The sequence below is a fragment of the Pleurodeles waltl genome, chromosome 1_2 (assembly GCF_031143425.1).
Source record: "Pleurodeles waltl isolate 20211129_DDA chromosome 1_2, aPleWal1.hap1.20221129, whole genome shotgun sequence".
NCBI lineage: Eukaryota > Metazoa > Chordata > Amphibia > Caudata > Salamandridae > Pleurodeles > Pleurodeles waltl.
Window position 1 is genome coordinate 93052611 of NC_090437.1, and position 21001 is coordinate 93073611.

At 41.1% G+C, this 21001-nt stretch overlaps 1 protein-coding gene across 2 annotated transcripts in view; it reads right to left on the bottom strand.

Annotated features, from left to right (window-relative positions):
- The window catches only part of HOPX (HOP homeobox), a 102122-nt gene that overhangs the window by 56206 nt on the left and 24915 nt on the right, over positions 1 to 21001 (bottom strand). For both annotated transcript variants that reach the window (XM_069236618.1, XM_069236622.1), the window contains exons 2-3: positions 12711 to 12745; positions 12393 to 12493 (exon numbers count right to left, since the gene is read on the bottom strand). The gene's annotated coding sequence lies outside the window, so the exon portion shown is untranslated. The remainder of the gene's footprint in view (positions 1 to 12392; positions 12494 to 12710; positions 12746 to 21001) is intronic.

Genomic DNA, 21001 nt, shown 5'->3' on the forward strand with positions numbered 1-21001 from the left:
GTGATATGAATATCAAAGTTTGGATTCCTATTTTACAAGGTTTATAAATAAATTGATTGTGTTAGTGCTTTCAGTGTACATTATTTATGAACCTCTGAACCATGATATCATTATGTAAGTGATTATATTCTAAAGGCTTTGCTGATCAATAAAACTGACTTTGCATAACATCAAACGCTCTTATGTTGTTGAAACATTTCTTGAACGTGCGACTGCTGTTTTTTAGTTTTTACTGTGAACTCATATTTATTCTCTGTTTTCAATCGTTATTTAGCTTTGTGCTTGTACTTGGTTTCCAGCAATGGGAAGCTTTTTTCTATTGTCCCAAAAGAGGGTGTATTCTCTGCAAAGCATAAGGTCATACTTTAGAAATTAAAAATATACAATAATTTATTAATGTGAGGACTAGTAAATTAACAATATGTTAACCTGCATCAAGTTGATCCGTAGTAAATTCACAAAACTGGGGCTTAAAAATGATTAACAGAAACAGGGCAGGAGATGAAAGATGTTCCATACGATAAAATACATGTTTTAAAAAGTGAAAAACGTATAGACAGATCGGAATACTGAACAATAACTTGCAGAAATAAGCGTGGAACTGACAATTCCCACTGTTATTCCCCTAAAAATTTAATGGGGTGTAATTCTGCTTCCCCGTAGTTACTTATGGTATCAGTGTCAGCCAACCTGGGGGAAGAATTCCTGGGCTCACTTGTGATGGGCCTCTTACTCTCTGCTGGCGCAGAACAATGTGGTAAGAATGCCGCCTCTAATTCTACGCACAGGGCGCACAGACGCATGGTGGATATTTCTAGTGACAATCATTGTTCCACACCCAAGCCATGGGATGCAGGGTGAAGAATAAGTGAAGTGCGCTGAAAATCTGCTACTGGGTGGTGGTATTCCTTGTGGAGTAATGTCAAAGGAACAGAGACTCTGGATCACCTAACTGCTCTGGTGAGGTGTTCGCCACGATAAAGTCTTTGCTGGAGATAATCTTAGAATGCGACTAAGCCTTCTACATTTTGAAGGTTCATGTCTGTGGGCCTTGGTTCTTAGTTCACCTTTACCTAGGATTTCATTTGAGTTGTGCATGCTTGTTGGGCTTCAAATCTGGCAATACTGATTAGAAGCAATTGCTTGCAGTGTTTCATTTTTTAACTGCCTGGATTTTGATCCCTTTCTAGGTCTCAGCTAGACAGCGCTTGGTCGGTACCTTCGAGACATGTAATATATACTTTGTGGGCTTCAGCCTGCCCATAGGCTTCCCTTTTGCTGGCTCCATTGTCGCTCTCCTATTCCTTCTCCACATGTGTCCATGGCATGCATTTATCATGCTTCTTCCTGTGTTTAGCCCTCCCTGAGGGCAGGGATTAAGTATTATACGAATACACTGGTCACCATTTTAACATCTGTTCAGAACTACTTTTTATTTAATCTGGAACACTTGGGACAAGTGCTCGTGGTTTACCGAGCTCCACTGTAAACAGGACTGTATATCTTGTTTTTAGCTTGTTACACTTGCTGTGCATTCAAAGACTGAGGACTTTTTTTTTGTTCTTCCCTTGTTTTCTATGCTTCTTATTAAGGATGCGTCCCTTGTCGTTATGTGGTCTGGATTCACCTGTTACCCCACCCCCTTGTTTAGTTCAGACACACATTTCGTACTCTGGATCTGCTTTTCTTGATTCCTGTTACAAGCTGGTGCTTGCCTTGTTTCTGATCGGCATGTTTTTCATATCGGCCCTGCATCATCATTTTTCCTGCTTTGTATAAGCATGTTTTTTTCCTGGTGTTTATGTGCACATGTGCTGTATATGTCTGCAGTTGACCATCCACTGCGCTTGTCCTGGGTGCAGTTGTTACTGAAAGATTTTCTTGTAAAAAAAAATCAAAAATTACCAACATCTCCAAATAAACTTTCAGTTCTGTACAGTTGTTGACAAACATTGGGGTCACAAACATACAAATCCGCCACTCTCCCAACAGGCGCAGCGCATGCCTGTCTACTGAGAAGGAAAAGTTTTCTTGGCTGGCTCTACTACCCCACTCCCACTCTTTTTGTGGCAACAGATGGTCAGCAGTGATAGTGGATCCCAACTGGATGATGAATTGGGTAGCAACAGCAAGGAGCAAGCCCTGAAACTTGGTGAGAGGCAGCCAGACTGTGACTTCCACACCATCCAATGTAAGAACTGGCAGAACCCTGTCTGTCCAATGCCAGGGCATTGGTGGAAAGAGTAGCATGGCCAAGATAGTTAAACAACCCCCCTTGTTTAACTCAAAGGCTACACAAAATTCCTCTGTTATTTTTAAAGCATTTAGTTGTTTTGTACACATAGCACACGCCTTTTTCTGCCGATGCTACAACTGCACATCACTGTGGTGCAAATATATTTGAGGTACCACCACAACAGATCGATATAGTTTAGAATTAGGGCCCGATTTAGAGTGTGGCGGAGGGGTTACTCCATTACAAACATGACGGATGTCCTGTCCACCATATTACAAGTTCCATAGGCTATAATGGAATTGTGTCAATCCACTGAAATGCCAAGGGTAGCTAAAGTGACATCACATTCCCTTTGACCTTCACTTTCACTGACATACACATATACACACACACTTACATACTCTCTCTCTCACATAAATACACTCTTGCCCACAAGCATGCACACAGCATACATTTAAGAATTTTTTTTACTGAGCTCTGCTGCATTGAAAGGGCATATTTTAGCTAATTGTACTCTATTTTTATTACACTAATAGTGAATAATATACTATTATTCACTAGTAGTGTAATAAAAAATGGATAGAAAACAAAGAGCGGAGCCCAAACTTATGACCATATGGACATGCGGCCAGTGTGTACCTGGCACTGAATTTGCCACCTCTAAGACCAGAGGTTGCAAAGGGAGTGACAGGGGTCGCAAAGGGCAAGCCAGGAGTGCTGCTGCAACCCCGGGCAAACCATAAACGATGTCCATGAATAACCTCTCTGCCAAACTCTACATCAGGCCCTTAGTTTGTAATCAACTGGCTGTTTAGCCCTTTTTCAGCCAAGTTTGTCTCTGGATAAGTAAGTATTAATATGTATAAAACACAGCTTTTGACTAGGAGAGGTTGTGGCTTAATGGCCAGAGCTGCCGACTTTGGAACTGGGGAACCAGGTTTGAGTCTCAGTGTTGGATAAGCACCCTGTGGTTCTCTGCAATTCATTTAATCTCCCCCATGCCTACAGACAATTGATGTGTCCTTGTTTAATGTAACTGGTGCTCATGTAAAACGCTTTAATGCCTTCAGGGTTGAGCTCACGCTATATAAAACTGGCCAAAAAAAAGTACAGAATAATTTTATTCCAGAGCGTTTATTAATAGGAAGCGACTTTGGATTTAATAACAATTGAACAAACGCATCTCTTCGGCTGAGTGGCCAACCCTTTAATGTTCTTTCATGCTCCTGACATTTTGTATGGTGAGAGACTAGAAATGCAACTGCACCTGCTTGCCTCACCTATTGTCGTGCTTGCCTTTCAGACTGCCTGGTGTATTGTGCAGAGCTTGAGCTTGTCTCTGCTTAGCTCTGAGCTCAGATGTTTGTGATGAACGTGCATGTCCAATTTTATTTATTCCGCCGGTGTATGAATTCCCATCTTATGAAATATAGTGACTGCCAGCATTCCAATATTTATTTTCCCCAGAGAAACATGTCAACTTTTCAAGTTTATCGCACTGTGGAAAACAGATGAGAAAGGCCACTGTATGTTTCTATTATTCATAGCATTATGTGTCATGTGCTATCAGAAGAATGGTAACAAAGAGATTATTAATGTATTTGTCATTCTTTTATTAAGATAAAACTGGGGTATTTTGCAGACATTTCACATGGGTTGCTTCTCTGAGATCTTAGTGGCCCTGAAGTGAGTAGAGAACAAACCATGGCCTGAATAGAACAGGAGCTGCAGTTCTGATCTATCTATCTATGAATTTTTAAGTCACTTAAGCACTTACTGTTTCATATCCTCTCAGTTTTTGAGCAGCTTGATACATAGTCAAAAGGTTAACTGTTAGAGGGACTATGGCTAAAAGACGTTGACAACCCCAATGCAAATACTTCTGGATTGCTGAGACCAATTGGCTTTATCAATGCGTGTTTGCCCTCCTCTGGCTTTTAGTGTGGGGTCACAGCTTGGCAGAGGAGAAATGCTGCTAGTGATCAGAAAAGGTCAGTCTTCACGTGGCTTGCTACTACATTAATTAATAAAAATAGTAACACCTGAAAGTTACTACAGTCACCACCTCCTTTAGCATGGAAGTGCCTCTGGAATACCATCACACAGAAGTGAGAGTCCCACACCTCTGGATAAAGAGGAGAGGTACCCACGGTCAGTTATAACGGAGACCCCTGGTTTTACAGGATTTACTTTTTGCTTATATTATCTGCTTTTTATCCATATTTATTTTGAAGCGGGAAAAGCTTTATATTCTATATTGTGAATTGATTAATGTATGTTCATACTTGAATGCATAATGCGTTTTGATGTCACATATATAACCATATCATACATAAATACACTCAGACAAGAGCATGAGCATAGTAGATCACACAGGTATCTACAGCAGTTTAATCTCAAGAAGAAAACATTTTGGTTTTAAATCACCTAGTTTTTTTATCCCCATAGCTATTGACTTTTCACTCTTTGTTGGCAGAACTGAGAATAATAAACAAATATACTTTTTCCTTTTTTTCAATATTTAAACATAAAAAAACAGAAAACTGGGAGCCTCAATTATAACAAACAAAACTGAAAATGTTGAAACAGAAGCACCCCAATATGTCACCCAAAAAGATCAAATAGGACATGTCATGTAATCTTGGTTCTGACTCTTAATGAAAAGAGACATCCTCATACCAGGAAGAAAGAAACGTATAGGTGGGGACAAATATTCGGATTAGCAAGACTCTAATTTGCATGAAACACTTCCAATAATTATCTGGATGGAATCAAATCTTACCCCATTCTACAAAAACACGAACAATCAGGTGTTCTTTCCAGAAAAACATATGTCTGATCCACCACATCCTCTACGACCAGACAAAATCCAAGAGACATTGTAAAAACACATGTGGATAAAGGGTTGTTTCGCTCTATGTGAGTACTCACATATACTGTATACATATCACTTGATTTCGTGGACCAAACTGAGTCGCCCAAAAAGCAGTACTCATGGGATATCAAAAAACATCTCTGCCACGCTGAATGTATGAACGCGTTGCTCTCCTCTTGTCCCAAAGACAAGGGCCACTAAACTGCCTCATGTCTATCTTTATTGCCCCATCTAGTTCACACTCACCAGCATTTGTGCTGGAGGTTGCTGACTGTGCCAATAGTGGAGTCGGAGTGAGGGAGTGAGCAGCGTTTACTGCCTGGCTAGTTTCACCAGTTTCGGACTAATGCTGGCAGTCTTCTTTCACGATACCCACCCTCCCCTCCTCTGACAGCTCGTCACTGGAAGGCGACTTCCCAGCTTCGAGTTTCACCCAATGCACATTTCAAAATATGGGCGAGGGGTGTGGAGAGAAAAACAACAGCGTACTCCAGCTAGGCTCTGGCCTTTGTTAGTTTGTAATTTGCGTTACGGTTCCTCCCTTGATAGTAACCGGAAGGTGGGTGTGAACGCTGAATCAGCCAGGCGTCTCTTACACGTGTGTTGATGCCTGGGATTACACTTCATGTGCCAACTTTAGCAGCTCTCACACACTGGGAGTTGTCCTATTGCATTCCCAGGCAGTCCTTCCCAGCCTCCGAGGGAGGATAACTGAATAATCGTGCTCCGTGTAATCCGCATTAAAGCCCCACTTTCATCAGACTGTTATTGTATATGCCTGGCTTACATTATTCTCACAAAACACGCAAGGGTATTCCTTGAGCTTCTATTTTCTCTTGTGGGCCTTAAAAACACGTGGTCTTCTTTCTGACGTGCGTGTTTTTCCCCCAAAAAGTTACGATTCGGCCAATAAGTGTGTATCGAAATACATCATAAAAAAGTGTTTTTGGTGAAAATCAATAACATATATCAAGTGTGTTCAATTGTATTCATGTTAACGTGGTGCATCGAAAAACATATTACACAAGGTGCACTTATAAGTAGAAAGGTGATATATGTGTTTTGTAATGACACACTAGAAATTAATACATGTATGCATTCATATTCAAACATATTTAGATTATGGTATCATAGTTAATTGTTATATTGTGCATTCATTCTTCAATCATTGTACTTATGGAAGGATTTGCACGTATAGCCTTGTATCTGAATGTGCATTGATTCTATGTTAAGTTGACTTAAGAATGGCTGAAATGTTTTTCTGTGTTTAACCTTCAAAGTGCAGTTTTGCAGAATTCTTTATTTTTGCAGGTGCGTCTGTACGGATCCACAGTTAATAAAAGAGCTTATTGTTAGTCCAAGATGATGGGAGGGTTTAGGGGCTAGGGGTATGGGAGGATAAGTTGCTAGGGACGGAACGCTCTAACAAGGAGCATGTGAAGAACTCCCTTTCCGAGCTCCTGGACACGGGAGGCGTCCAATGATCTCCTGATGTTCGGTTTGTGAGATGAAAGCCTAATGCAGGGGTCTTCAAAATTGTGGGCCCCTCTAAGAGGGCCTCAAATTAACCCGGGGGGGGCAGGTTCTGGCCAAAAGAAGCTTTGTTTTAAAAACTGTTTTGTAATGGGCCATCACTAACATCTTTTGCCATCCTAGCTGGGTGTATGCGTCAAAAGATAAAAGAGCTCCAAACATTCTACAAAACCCCCCACCCTCATTTCCAATAATCAAGCTGTGGATACTTTTACATGTTAGTAAGGCCTGTATTTGATTGCATTTTTAAAACCTGTAATAGAACTTATCTGCAATGTTTAAATAAGCCTAGCTATATTTAAATATTGCCAACTTAATAGAATATTTGTGAAAATTTTCCGAGGGGGACCCCATTATTTTTCATCCCCACTGGGAAGGGGGGGGCACAACATTACAAAGTTTGACCACTGGACTAATGGGAGTTGCAGATTCCAACTTGTGTGTGTAAGGTGGAAAGTTACTGCTGATAATGACAACAGCTCTTAAACGTTCCACCAGGTTTAAAGTGGTGTTTGGTTAGTTAGGAGATGCAGACTCCCTTTTGCCCTTTGACTAGATTTGACCCTTAGAGAGGTACTGATCTCCTTATGTTGGTTGAAGTGGGTTTATGCTACGCACATCTCTCTTGCAGAGCTTCTGCTGAGGTCTCCGTTATGCTGACACTTTCCTGACAAGAATGCTATTCCCAACTTTGGAGGAGTCCTTAGCTTTCCCTTTAGTTAGCTTATTTAGATTTCATTCGTTTCACATGATTAGGCAGGAGGATAACAGTCTGGAATCTGATCATCAAGGTGCTCTTTCTTATTGTTTGTATTGCTGCCTCTGAAATATTGGTATGCCTTATGCTTGTACAATTTAATCTGATTAGATTTTATTTGCCTTTGGTGATTATGTACTTATATAGTATGCTTCAGAGACTCATTTACATCAGTTTGGCTTTGAGTTTGTAATAAAAAGCTTGAACTCGTAATCCTGCTTGCGAGATTAAATGTGTGACCAAATGGATTACACTGTAAATTGACTGAAATATAAATGTTTTTCTCCTTACCCCTTGGAACTTACAAAAAGATTGCCAGTTTCAAGTTTTTCTGGATCTGATTAAAGTTGTGTTTTCAATAGAGTCTCTGCTGCTCACACTCTTCTGGGAAACAATGTCTTTTTAGCATGCCAAATTTCCCCCAAAGAGTTTTAATGTAAGGCAAATGGTAGTGAGTTATCACTATTTGCATCTCTGCTCTCTTACCCACTGGGCTGTTTAACTCTCCAGGAAAAAGGCAGAAAGCCAGGAAAACAATTTTATGTTGCATTTCACTAGTCTGTTAGGTAGATTATAACACATCAGCCATTCCTCACTTTTCAGTGAGCAGCATATTGCATTGTGGCATTTGTAGTTTTGCCTTAACACATTCTTCAGACATTCAAAGCTACAGAATGCAAAGTGATGTTGGCTAAAATGTCTGAACTGGCTGAAGGTGCTATGACATGGTGTCACTTCACAGATATGTTGTAAAATATTACAAAGTCATCTCGTCCATTTCAAAATCAAAAGTAAACTCTGCTCAGATATTTTGTGAGGGTTCACTCTTACTTTCAGGTCATGCACTAAAAAGAGGATCGGCAATACCAATTGTTTTACCTTTCATGTAGTGGAAAGTTTTAAACCAAGCTTCACAACAAAAAGTGCAACATGGACAGCAGCAGCGCAGGTTTCGTAACAAAGAATAAGCAGTGAGAGGAGTTAAGGGACTGTTGCACACTCTCTGTAAACATACAAGAAGAACAATACACCTGGAAGAAAGAGCCAAACCTCTAAAAGAATTACCATACATTCATTTACTCATAGAGGTTGATGAAACCCACCTATTTAGAATGGTATAGTTCACCAGTGGGTTCCATATCTACCACTGTAAACATACAAGAACACTACTATTAAATTGTTGTACAGTCTATTAGTTATGAGTTCCCTAGTGTTGGTAAAGTTATGTCCCTTACTTTAAAAAAAAAATTCCGCTTTGAGCTAAAAATGTTTTTCAATGCTGTCACCCTGACACAAGATTAAAAGCTGAGGGTAGAGCAATGGACTCTGCTTCTCATTTCTGTCAGCATATTCTGGCGCTTGAATATTTCAACTTCAGGGAAAGGACCTCACATCTCACATCAACTATTAAAGAACAGTCTCTGTTTATAAAGCATGCAATTCAAATGCATTATATAGCTCCTTTTTTGATTCTTAAGCAGTGGAAATACCCCTTCTTCATAGAACAGGTACTCTAAGGGCGGAAATAGTGTAAGCTTCCCTCCTACAGAGGACAAGTACAGGAAGGGCAGCAGTAGCGCATGCTTTCCCCCCATCACAGAACACATATTAATCAGGCAGCAGCGTCCTCACAGCATTGTTACACGGTGGAAGTAGACGAGCAAGCCTGCCTTTAGCAGAATGGAGCATGTGCAATCTTCCTTTCCCTGCAGACCGAATCCAGCAGGGCTGACTAGTGCAAGCCTTCATTGGACAGAGAACATATGCACTTAGGGCATGAGTGACCTGCAGGTAAGAAACAGATCTCTGGTGCTCAACACACTTCGGGGAATGTATAGGTGGATGAGTGAGTGAATTTGTGATTTCAGACATCATTCTTACTTTGTGATATTCCACGTAAACATCCTGAAAGTTCCAAGCTGTCCACAGTTTGAGAAGTAGCAGTTAAATTGGTTTGGTTAGTGGTTATTTGTAGCAGCTCAGCCACAGCCTAAGCAACTATCCCAGTCTTGGTGCTGCACCTGTTCAAAATGTTGAGGGCCACCACACAAATCTGGAATCAAAATTGTGACTCACATTTAAATATTACCTGACATAAAATATTTAAGCAAACTGACAAGTTCAAGACCAGGCAGACTTGCATTTATGTTACCAAAGCCTGCACAAAGTACAGACCATGTTAAAGCATGATTTCCCTGCTCTTAGTTGGAACACCACAATGTCCCTGAGGGCATCCTTTGAAAACACAGTTTCAGTACAAGGTAGACAAAGTGGTTGACAAGTAACAAAAAAACTAAAGTATCAGAACTGTGACATCAAGGAGGATGATGAAATGGGAATAGGACTGGTCAAAATATTTTACAGTTTAGTTATATTTTATTTCATGGAAAAAACAACAAGGTGATGGATGGAATGCTTGAATTAATCTCACCCACTGGCAACTGCTCGGGCCACATCCCAATCCATAGTTTTTTTGCCCATCATGTCACCTCAGTTTGGACCCAACCATATGCAAATCAGTCTGGACTCTGCTCCTCATGGGAGCAGTCCAGCCCAAACTGCCAAAGCAAGTCCTCCCTGAACTGGAAATCAGGGAACCTAGGACTTGTTTCTCCCTAGTTAGGGCTCTTTGGCCAGTTATAGCTTGGTTCCAGTTCCAGTGGCAGAGTTAGCCTAGGACCCACGACTGGGCATACCCGGCGTACTTAGGCAAATGCAAAAACAACAAGGTGATGGATTTACATTGTTGTATGTGGCGGGGGAAGACGATTACTCCCCTTTCCATATAGGGTGCTCTGCAAAGATGTCCCTAATGGTACCTTGCCCATACAGGATAAGTGGCAGAACGTACTGGGAAACCAACGCACAGTTAAAGCGTGGGATTCAATACATTCATCTGTACAAAAATCCACTGCCAATGTGAGGTTTAAACTGATTCAATATAATGCCATTCACCAAGTATATTTAACTCCAACTATACTACATGTTATTTATCCGGAACGGACCTCTGCTTGTCCCTCTTGTCTGGTTGACTATGTAGATTTTCTGCAACTGTTCTGGGGATGCCGGACTTTTTGGCAGACAGTGATAGACGGGTTAAACTTAGCAATGGGTTGGGGAGTCCCCAGAGGCCTTAAACAGCGTCTGTTGGGCTTACCTCCTGTCTGCAAAAAAAGGCTCTGAGCAGGAAATTCCTCGTTTTGGGGTCAGTCCTGGCAAAACGACGAGCCACTATTTATTGGCTTTTCCCAACCCCTCCAGAGGGGCGTGTATGTGGGTGAAGGAGGTGACTAAATGAACTGTGGCTGAGGACAGCTGTATGTGTAAATGTAGGAGGGATACAAAGTTGGCAGACATTTTACAGACATGGGCTTCTGTGCTAGCTGACTTATTGGAACCCCAGGATGCCAGACCTACTTAGATGGATTGACTGTGGTTGTGGCCATGATGATGATGCAATGAACGGTTTGATTAGAACTTCTAGTAAGTGACCTGTCTTGCTTTTTTTTTTTTTTTTTTTTAGCAGCTGCGTGATCTGGACTGCCTATTGAATATAAATTAATCTCCAGGAAACTGTGTAATTGAAATTAGGTATGATCACCAACACCTTTTTATTGCTCCAGGTAACATGTGCATTCCTGTGGTACAGCAGGGGTGAGTAAGGTATGGGGAAAGAGGGGGTATGTTTTGTTTTATATATGCCTGCTTTACACAGCTGTTGAATGTTAAAATGACAATAAAAACTATATAAAAAAAAACAAGGTGATGGATGAAATGCTTGAACTAATCTCAGCTGCTGGTAATTGCTCAGGCCGTATTCCAATCCATAGTTATTTACTTTAAAGAACAGATGAAAACATTTCTTTCCAAAATAACAGCTACAATTGGAAAAAGGAAAACTGTAAAAAAGGAAGAGCCAGAACAGTGAAAAGTGTTTCAGAAAAAGCTTAGCAACAAATACAATTCAAGTTCTGGAACTACGTTCCTATTCACTTTGTCCTATATTGAGTATTTTTCAATTTACTAGATTTCCAAAATTAAAAAGTAGCAAGTTGTTCTGTACTTTCAAACTTAATCTCTGAAAAGATACTGATTACTTTGTCAGGATCGTAACTTGGTCAGTAAGAATGGGGAAGGGGGAGCTTCAGATTTCCCAACAGTCACGCTGGAACATAGTGGTCTATTTATCAAATTCAGATGCAGCTCAGCGCAGCTTCCAAAAAATGCTGTGCTGCATGAGAGAGAGAGCAGGGAAGCACCATATTTACAGAGATATGGTACTCTCCTCGCCTCTCCCTGGTGCCAGCACACAATGAGGTAGCTGTGCGGCAAGCACACACCTTTGTACCATAGTGCAAGCGTATCTGCGTGAGTCTCTCCTAGGTTTTGTACTGGAGGGGTACCCTTCCAGTACAAAATACAATGCTTAGACACATTTTAAAACGTTTCCCACTTTGTATGTGTGCTGTACAGTGCAGCACACACATAAAGTCATAAAAGAAAGGAGAAATAAAACCATTTCTCCTTGATAGTGTTTATTAGAAATGATGCAAGACTGCCTTTTTTTTAATTTAAATTTTTTTTTTTTAGTGAACAGGCTTCTGTATCAATAACCATGGGTAGCTGAATGGAAAAACCCATGCATCACCCAAAACCTCCCAAAAAAGCCCACTTAGATCTAAGTAATGCGGATTGGTAGGGGTACTGGATGAGGCAAAATACATTATTTTGTGAAATAACCAACATTTTTTCATTCTCTTTCCAAACAGAGAGAGGGAGAGTTTGTGCATGTGTATTTGTAGTGTGTATGTGAAATCCAACAGACATCACGCCATACCAAACTGAAAGCACATGTGCCCAACTATTTATCACAAAATAAATTTATTAAGGGGGTCTAACACCCCAAAGACCCTTCTTAAACCTACGCCTCTGTACTTTGGCTAATCCACACTACATACACCAAGCCCTCTTTTCTTCATCACAGTACTTACTTTTATGAGCTGGTGTTTATGCTTCTGGATAAACAATTCTGTGAAACTCCACCTCTTCTCGGGTTGTAGAGAAAGTGTCTGCTCCTCTTTCAGATCTTGTCCTGTACCACAGAAAAAAGTATCAGTCGGAATCTCACTAGCCGAGGGATAGGGGTCAAATACGAAGAGAGGACATATGATTATTAAGATTACGTGTGTGCCTTTGTCTATGAGGAAATTAAAAAAAAACAAAATAAACTAAACAATGTGACATACTGAAGACCCAGTGAAAAAATAGCATGTAGCAACCGATTCATTTTTTGTTTGTTTTCTACTTACTGACAGCACAGCCGAGCGGTGATAGACAAGTGAAGCTGCAAATAAAAACAACTTGCATTAGATAGAAATAATTAACTTTGGGGCTCAAAGTGTTTCTGCTTGGTGGGAGGTAAAACAATTAGTTTAAACCTAGAACATATGCCATAAACAAGCACACTTACACAACGGAAATAGATGAGTGGGGCTCTAGCCATGTGAGTTTCCCCGGCAGTTTAAGTGGGTGGCGTTAAGCAGGAATGCCTAAAAAAACAAGACAATGGGCAGAGGGACAGACATTCCTGTAGTTGCTGCATGCCGGTTTGGTCGAAACGTCCTTCAGAGAGGTATTGTGCTTTAAAGCCTATTGGTAACAATGCTTGGAAGCCTTACATGAACTGCACCACTGTAACAAACTGGAATAGAGGAACCAGATCCCATCTCACCAGGAAACTACACAGGAAATGCTACACCAATGGTTTATGATCTTGTGCCCTACAGAGGGCCTACCTCAGGTTTATGTCGGAATCTTACCCATAAAACGCAAAATTAATGCAGAAACACAATCAAATATGTGTACTCCTGGATTGCAGTATGACAAATGATTCCCCTGAAGCCCAAAAGGTGAGAAGGGGCAGATCTATTGCTGAGTAGCAGAAAACCACACAGGAAAACACAGGCAATAGTGACTGTTAGAGAAAAGAGGCAGAGACCTGATTAGTTGTTTGAGTGACACCCTCTCAAAGAAAACCGAAAACATTTCTTGTCAACAATCCTGCTTGACGGAGCATGTAGAAGAGGAGAATATGCTGGACACGTTTGTACTTTCATAACCTTCCAGAGAATTGAAGAGAATACAGAAAGAGGTATCTCTAATAAAATGACAAGGGCCCTACTTGATACCTGAGGATCGGAGTCCTTGATATTGATAAACTGGAAGGAGCACCCTCCTTCTGGGTGGAGAAAAGATACAAACGTCTGGAGATCACTCTGAAAACGGCCTTAGAAATTCAAAGGAGACTAAAAATAACAAATTCTGCTACATGTCTCTGTTGCAAAATTCCACACTAATCTCTGGTGGTATTGTCTACAAATGAATTTATTCTCTTGGGTGCATCTTAGAGTATTATTTGCGCCATCACTGTGTAAGTCCTGGACGACTGAGCAGAACCCATGCTTCCCTCTAGAGGCTGTTGAAGTCTCCAAACATTAGCCACATTGAAGGGTGCTTATTACATCTGAATATACTCCCCTAGTGGTATTATTCCAACCCTAAATGCTGACATGTGCTGTCAGACCCAAGAAGTTATCACAACAAAATAGCTTGACAGCTCCTTCTGTAACATCAGGACTTTGTAATCAAAGGATTAAAGATTATCTCTACCTTTACTTCTAACTTCAAGGATATCACATTTTAGGAAGGTAATGACATGATAATTTAGGGACCTGGTCCGTCCACCCTCAAAATCAATTTCAAACCCACCACCAATGAGGACACCTGGCCTTCATGTGGCACTGCAAAATTGTTTACTGTTATACACCTTTGGTATATACTGGGTTGAACCCCTTGTGCTATTAGCAACTTCTATGATCTTGATATGAAAAAACAAATTACTGATGTATGAGCTCCACGCAGAGATCAGTTGGTGGGAGTCTATATGAAAGTGTAAGGAAGTAACACCACTCGCCATTTTGTTTGGGAGAAAGCTTATAATGAGTATGAGCCATGTGCATCACAGTGTGTCCACAGGGTATATAGTAGTATTTTTTGGGAAGTAATCTAGGATTTGTAAAATAGGAAGTAGAGTCAATCCCTACTGTATAACGTCTTCAACAACTGCAAAACAGATGTCATGTTTTCCTGAATGTTTTTAAGCCGAGCTGCAGGTATGTGCATATGATTGCCTTTGAGTAAACAAAAACGTATTATTTTCAAGTGATCTAATCGGTTGTTGCTAGCAACAGTGGAAGCTTTACCAGGTTCTGGTCCCCGACATTGACGAAGGAGGAGTTGTTTGTTCTGTATCCGTGTTAACTGAATGAATTTGAGATGATTTGAGCTGCAGGTATTTCGGAAACGTTAGTGTTGGTAGGCACTTAAGGGCATATTTACAAGCCCCATAGCGCCACCAGAGTGTCACTTTTTGTTATGCTCCGGTGGCACTGTGCATTATGCATATTTACAAGGCAGCGCTAAGCCACGTTTTGTGGCTTAAAGCTGCCTTGTAAATATGTCTCCGACGCAGTTTTCTGAGGCAGAGGGGAGTGCAATTGGTGTTGCTGTGGGTGTTCCACTGCAACGCCCATTGCTTTTGACGATGCCCCCGATTTACCAGAATCTGTAAATCTGTGGCAGTGCCAAAAACTACCACCAACCCTACCACCACCTCTGGGGGTGGCTTTAGAAATAGCAAAATACGAGGAGAAATGAAAGCTTTTCTCTTCGTTGTGCCATGCTATGTGTGCTGCATATGGCGCATCCCTGTGTTTCAAAACTGGTACAGCACTTCGCTGCTGATTTTCAAGCAGACAGCCCTACGTCAGTTTGTTGTAAATCTGGCCCTTAGTGTCACTTTTATTTTTCTTTAATTTTCATAACTGCTTGAAGATTCTGACAAAAGGGTGAAGAGTTTTTGGGAACTCCTAATTTTGAAGCTAGAAAGAAGTATTTGTTGGCATTTTGGAATTCAGTATATTGTTATTGTGAATTTGTCTATTGGTTTCATTGCATATAAGCGTCCTCTTCACCTTTTCTGAGGTGAAATTTTATTTTGAGTAAAGTAGCCTGGAAAAGCGGTGCAGAGATTGATTTATAGAAACTTTTAGCTTATAAGTGAGGTATTTGTTCAGGTGTAGCTCAGAGGCATTGATGGGGTTTTCGGTTCCTTGAGCACGATATACTTTTCAGGAAGTAGCTCAAGGTGTTGTGAACACTACAATAGTTCCCATCTAGAATCATTTATTTTCTAAGTTTGCTTTGCTTGGCTTTCAGACCTATTAGTATCTGCAGAGTGAGATTACTACTCCATGCAAACTGCTGATAATCATGCATGCCTCCAATGCGGCCAGACATTTCTTGTTTCTATTTATATCTTCAAAATGGCACTCTTCATTGTAGGCTGACATCTTACTTGATTACACACATGTCATCATGGCAGCTCTCTACAAGTGCTCAAGGCTAGCATGGCTCCGTTCCTAAATGTAAAAGTGTGGATTTAAGGTTACACATATTAGGCTTTGATAGTTTAGACTAAGGTAATAACAATGTCTCAAACTCTGAGTTGGAAAACATATTGAATCCCTGGCCAAATCCCTGTAAAAATTCTAGATTTTTGACCCTTGATTAGAAGAGGTCTTCATGCTAGAGATTTACACCAGAGGTCTTGCTGATTTCTGATCCAAACTCCGCTCTCAATCGCAGAGATACATTGCTAGAGCCAGCTGTAGGAGCTGGGAAACAGCTGTACAGGGATTCCTGTTCTTGACTGAAGCATGAGCCCGTCCCTCTGTGAAAGAACTCTGATAACAAATAGCCAGACTTCCTCTTTCAAAAGATATGCTTTGAGATCCGTTCCAAATACTGGACAACAGACATGCAATCTTATGTTTCAGCCTACAGCATTAGGGTCTAGGATTCTATTTAACTAGCAAATATGCTTGAAAATATTTTTATTGTTGTCTTGGTAGCAATTTTAACAGTAATATTATTCTCATTCTAGGTTGTTACCATTCATTTAATTTGCACAAGATCAATACTTTTAAAATAAATAAAAATTGTAGTTTTAAAACATTTAAAATAAATGTTTAAAACTACAAGTCCCAAATTCTTACTGCAATGTTGGAGTATGCGGTCTGCAAAAAAAACTAATTGTTTTGATTACCACGATGGCCGTGAACTCATTTAACAGGACTGCAGAAAACAATGCCTGCACAAAGAATAGCTTGGTGTGCTTGTGTTAAAATTGCAGTAATTTGGCGATAGCTCATCGTGTGCACTAAACGGAGTCCCTGCACTGTGGACTGTAGATCCTACCAATGCAGTTCAGGAAAACATCTCCAGAATTCGTAGTAAAGGTTGGTATCATTCTCAGGTGTATTGGTTTTTCTTCTAAGGTCTTCCAATTTATAAGAACAGTATTACTTGGTTAGGGTTGATTGCTCTGACTTGACTAGAGTTGTGCCACCAAAAGGACTACGGCGTCAGGAGAAATGAAAAATGAAAAACGAACCCTACAGCCAGGCTCTCAGTAGTCTTCTGGGCAGATGTGCCCAAAGATGGAGAGGAGTGTTTTTGGGGCTCAAAAACACAAAGCGGGCATCTCCAGGGATGGAACCGCTCACCTCCCAGCACCCCCTGGAAAGAACATCGGCAGCTTGGGGTGAGGCGCACAGAGATACAGCAAGGACAATGTGTGTCCCCGAAACAGCCTCAAACCTCTTTCATGGCGTATTTTCCCACGGCAAAGAAAAAAACTAGCACAGAGATGGTGTAGCCTCTAAGCGACCACAATAAGGAACCAACTGAAGATGGGAAGGACTGTGTGGGGTTAATGGTAGAGCCTAAAGTAGTAACCCTCCAAGTCGAGGAGTTTCTGACACAGCTGCAGCTAGAAGGCAACAAAGTTGCACAGAGCCAAGGAAGTGGGTCATCCGAATGCACAATGGAATCAAACTCTTCAAGTAAGCTGAAGGTCCGTGTGGGACGGGATAATGTCATGGGGGCTCTGACAGGTTCAGTATTTAAAAATACAAATGTGGCAGTGTCTGAGGGGTCTCAGATACTGGCTAACTCAAAGAGTAATTTCAGAGGGGTATCTGAAGGTCAGCTCTTAGTGGGAAATGTTACATTGGACAGTGGTATTCCTACAGTATATTTTTCTTTCTCTTGTATGTATAAAACAAAAGGGCAAGGGCAGGAGCCACCGAAGCTCAAAAGTAAAGATAAATCTTTACAGGAAGGGTGGGATCTTTCAGAATCAGACTCAATCACTTTACCAAAGCAGGTAGACTCCCAGAGCATGGAGAAAAATTCTTCTTTTTGACGGATGAGTCAGAAGCTTCCAAAATAAGTACACGTTTAGGTGCCTCTGACTCAGAACATGACTTCGTGCATGATCTACAATTTTCCTTGTCAGGTGCTTCCAGTGTATCTGGGGCACGATTTAACAGCAAGCTTGGTGACACAATGAGCACTGTTAAGCATAGGAAGCATAAGCACAGATCACGAGGAGCTGGCCAATCGGGGGTGGGGGTAGACAGAAACTAAAGGAAGGGCTTCAGAGATAAGGCCCTGAAGTGGGATTATTCTGCGACAAGACAAGTTTACCCAGATGACTCCATTCCACAATCTATGATGGTAACAGCTAATGAAAACAGTCAGTTGACTCCGTCTGTTGCAGAGGTGCCCTTGCTTGGTCAGCTCTATAGCTCTTTAGAACAGCTACAGGAGGAGAGCTGCCGGGCTAACAGATTCTACAAAATTACAAGGAGCCATTCTGAAAGTAAGCAAAAGTTGTATGGGGATATGGGACAGGATTACTTCCGTCAAACAATCCCAAATAACAGACATAATGTGGAAAATTGACTATTTTGAAAATAGACAGCAAAGGAACATTTTAAGATTTTGGGGTCTGGCAGAGGGGGCAGAGGGCAATGACATCAGGGTTTTTATTGTGAATCTTCTGAGAGGGGCCTTTCCTGACCTCACAGCATGGGACTGGGAAATGGAAGTTCAACGTGTACACAGATATCCATTAAACCTCAAAAACAACATAATAGTCAAGAGGGGAACCATATGCTCTTTTGGTTTATTTTGGCAATTTCCTTCTTCAACATGCATTTTTTTTAAATGCTCGCCGAGAGGCAAAGCGTAGTTTTGAAGGCCATTCCTTCTTTGTGAGACCAGCTGTCTGCCATAGCACGTTGGAGCAGAGGCGGTGACTCAGGCAACTTATCAAGCCGTTTCAGGATCAAGGCTGTGCAGTGTATCTGCTAAAGCCCGCTAGACCAAACTCGGACAGTTACCTCTGAAGTTAAGGCAGAAGATTAGCTCAAGGACATTTCTACAGGTGGTCAGAAGCCTACACAGTTGAGAAGCTAAGCAGACCAACTCTTAATGCATGGATAACATAAGATCAGGGGGTTGCTTATTCTTTCTGGGCAGCCACCCTTCAGGAAGATTTATGGGCACTTTATGTAGGATTCCAGCAGGATGGCAGGCCCACCAATGGAGACAAGGAAGGTCTGAATTTTCAGAATGAAGGTGCAGGTCAATTGCATAACAGAAATATGTTTAAGAGGGGAAATGGGGATGTTTTTGGAAACAGTAAACGCTAGAGCTTCAGTTTAATCTCCTTAAAGGTTTTTTTTCCTATATGTTGTGGATTTGCACCAGGGGAGGGGTGCCAAAACGGTGGTTCTCAGATAGTCATCACTCAGGCCATGGGTGGTCTGATTGCCTCAGTGTGGAAAAGAGGGGTGGTGTGGTTTCTGGGTTCTGGAGGGGAGGCGGGTTAGGGACAACACAAGAGGTTGACCAAAGGAACAGGGGGCTTATCCCAGACAAGGTGTAGAGAACGGCTATATGAATGTATATTTGGAGTTTGCAGGGTCACTGGTCTTTCTAAAGAAAACTAATTCATAAGATACAAATAGCTACTGTGGATATATCTGTGGGCTAAATGACAATCATAAAAGAAAGAAAGTGGCCCTAGATTTGAAGGTATTACTGGCAGATATTCTCTGTCTGCAAGAGACGCCTATTAAAGGGGGCGAAGAGCATTTATTAGAACTATTGGGATTCACTTAGATAGGGTAGACAACACAAGGATTCAAGAAACGGGAGTGGCCAGTCTAGCCTGTAAGAACAGCTATAAGTTTAATTGTACTAAGACAGGTAAGGCTAGAAGATGGAAAATAACGGAGTGGCACCATTCAAGGGGCATCTTTAGGTTATTTGCGATATATGGTTCTGTCCTGGATGACCCAGGGATCTTCGAGTGGCTAGACCGTGAACTTGATCTCTGGCTGACTCTGATTGTAATATGTGGGGATTTTAATATTAACATAAGGAGGGGGCAAGTAGAGGAGGGTGAACTCGTATTCAGGGCAGAAGCCAAAAGTCTACAGGTCATTGGTTCAACTAGTATCTAATCATGGGCTTATTGATGCCTGGTCTGAATTAAAATTGTCAGACTCAGGTTTTACATATTACTACCCCCTCCCCCACATCATTTACATGCTCTGCCAGACAACTTTTTTTTTTTCTGGCGTAATTTGGCTAATGGTTCTGCGACAGAAAGTTTTCACAGAGTAATGTCAGATCATAACCCAGTGGTGTTGGGATTAGAAGGGACAAGATTGAAATCAAATATTCAGTAATGGACTTTCGAATGAACTCTACTAACTGATGAAGCAAATATTCAACATATGAAGGGTTGAATCCCTATGTTTATGGAGAGTAACAGGAGGAGTGTAACAGCCGGGGCAATATGGGATGCCTTTAAGGCATGGATACAGGAAAGACGCCTAGTTTTACATGAAATCATCGAAAGAAAAAAAAAAAACATATATAAATTAGCTATATAAAGGTCTGGAAGAAACTGAGATGGGGTTTTCAGCAGTGACGAGAAGATAGGATATTGAAAAAATTCAATAGAGGGTTGTATCAGTTAAAGCTGAGATTAATAGAATATGGAAAGAAGGCTGCAGAAGACTTTATCAAAAGGAAGAGGGGTTGCTATGAACATAGTGAGCGGGTGGGGCATCTTCTGGCCATCCATATTAGGCAGAAAACTCTTAATCGGAAATAAGGGAGAAGTATTTCGAGAGTACTATGCAAAACTCTATGGAGCTGGAATAGCTGAGGAGGAAGCAGAGAGAAATTTGGTACAACTTTTAAAATCAGTTTAGTTTGAAAGGTTAAGCATAGAGGATCCAAATTCACTGGATGCCCCTCTTTCCTGGGAGTAACTTCAAATGTCAATAAGAGAATTGACCTCGAGTAAAGCTATCAGGGTGGATAAAATCACAATAGAATTTTATAAAACTTTCACCTTGCAGTTAAGGGAAGATCTGTTGTCGACTTTTCTGCAAATTCAGAAAGGGCAGTCCGCTCTCCTGAGTCATGGTGCATGGATAATATTGTAGTATTTCTAAAACAAAACGACAAACCACCTCAATAGCTAGGGTCTTATAGGCCGATAATGCTAACTCATAGCGACGCTAAGATATATGCAAAAGTCCTTGCCACATGTTTGAGCTTAGTGATCGTGAAGATCTTATCTCCTAGACAGCAAGGGTTTATACCTAGAAGG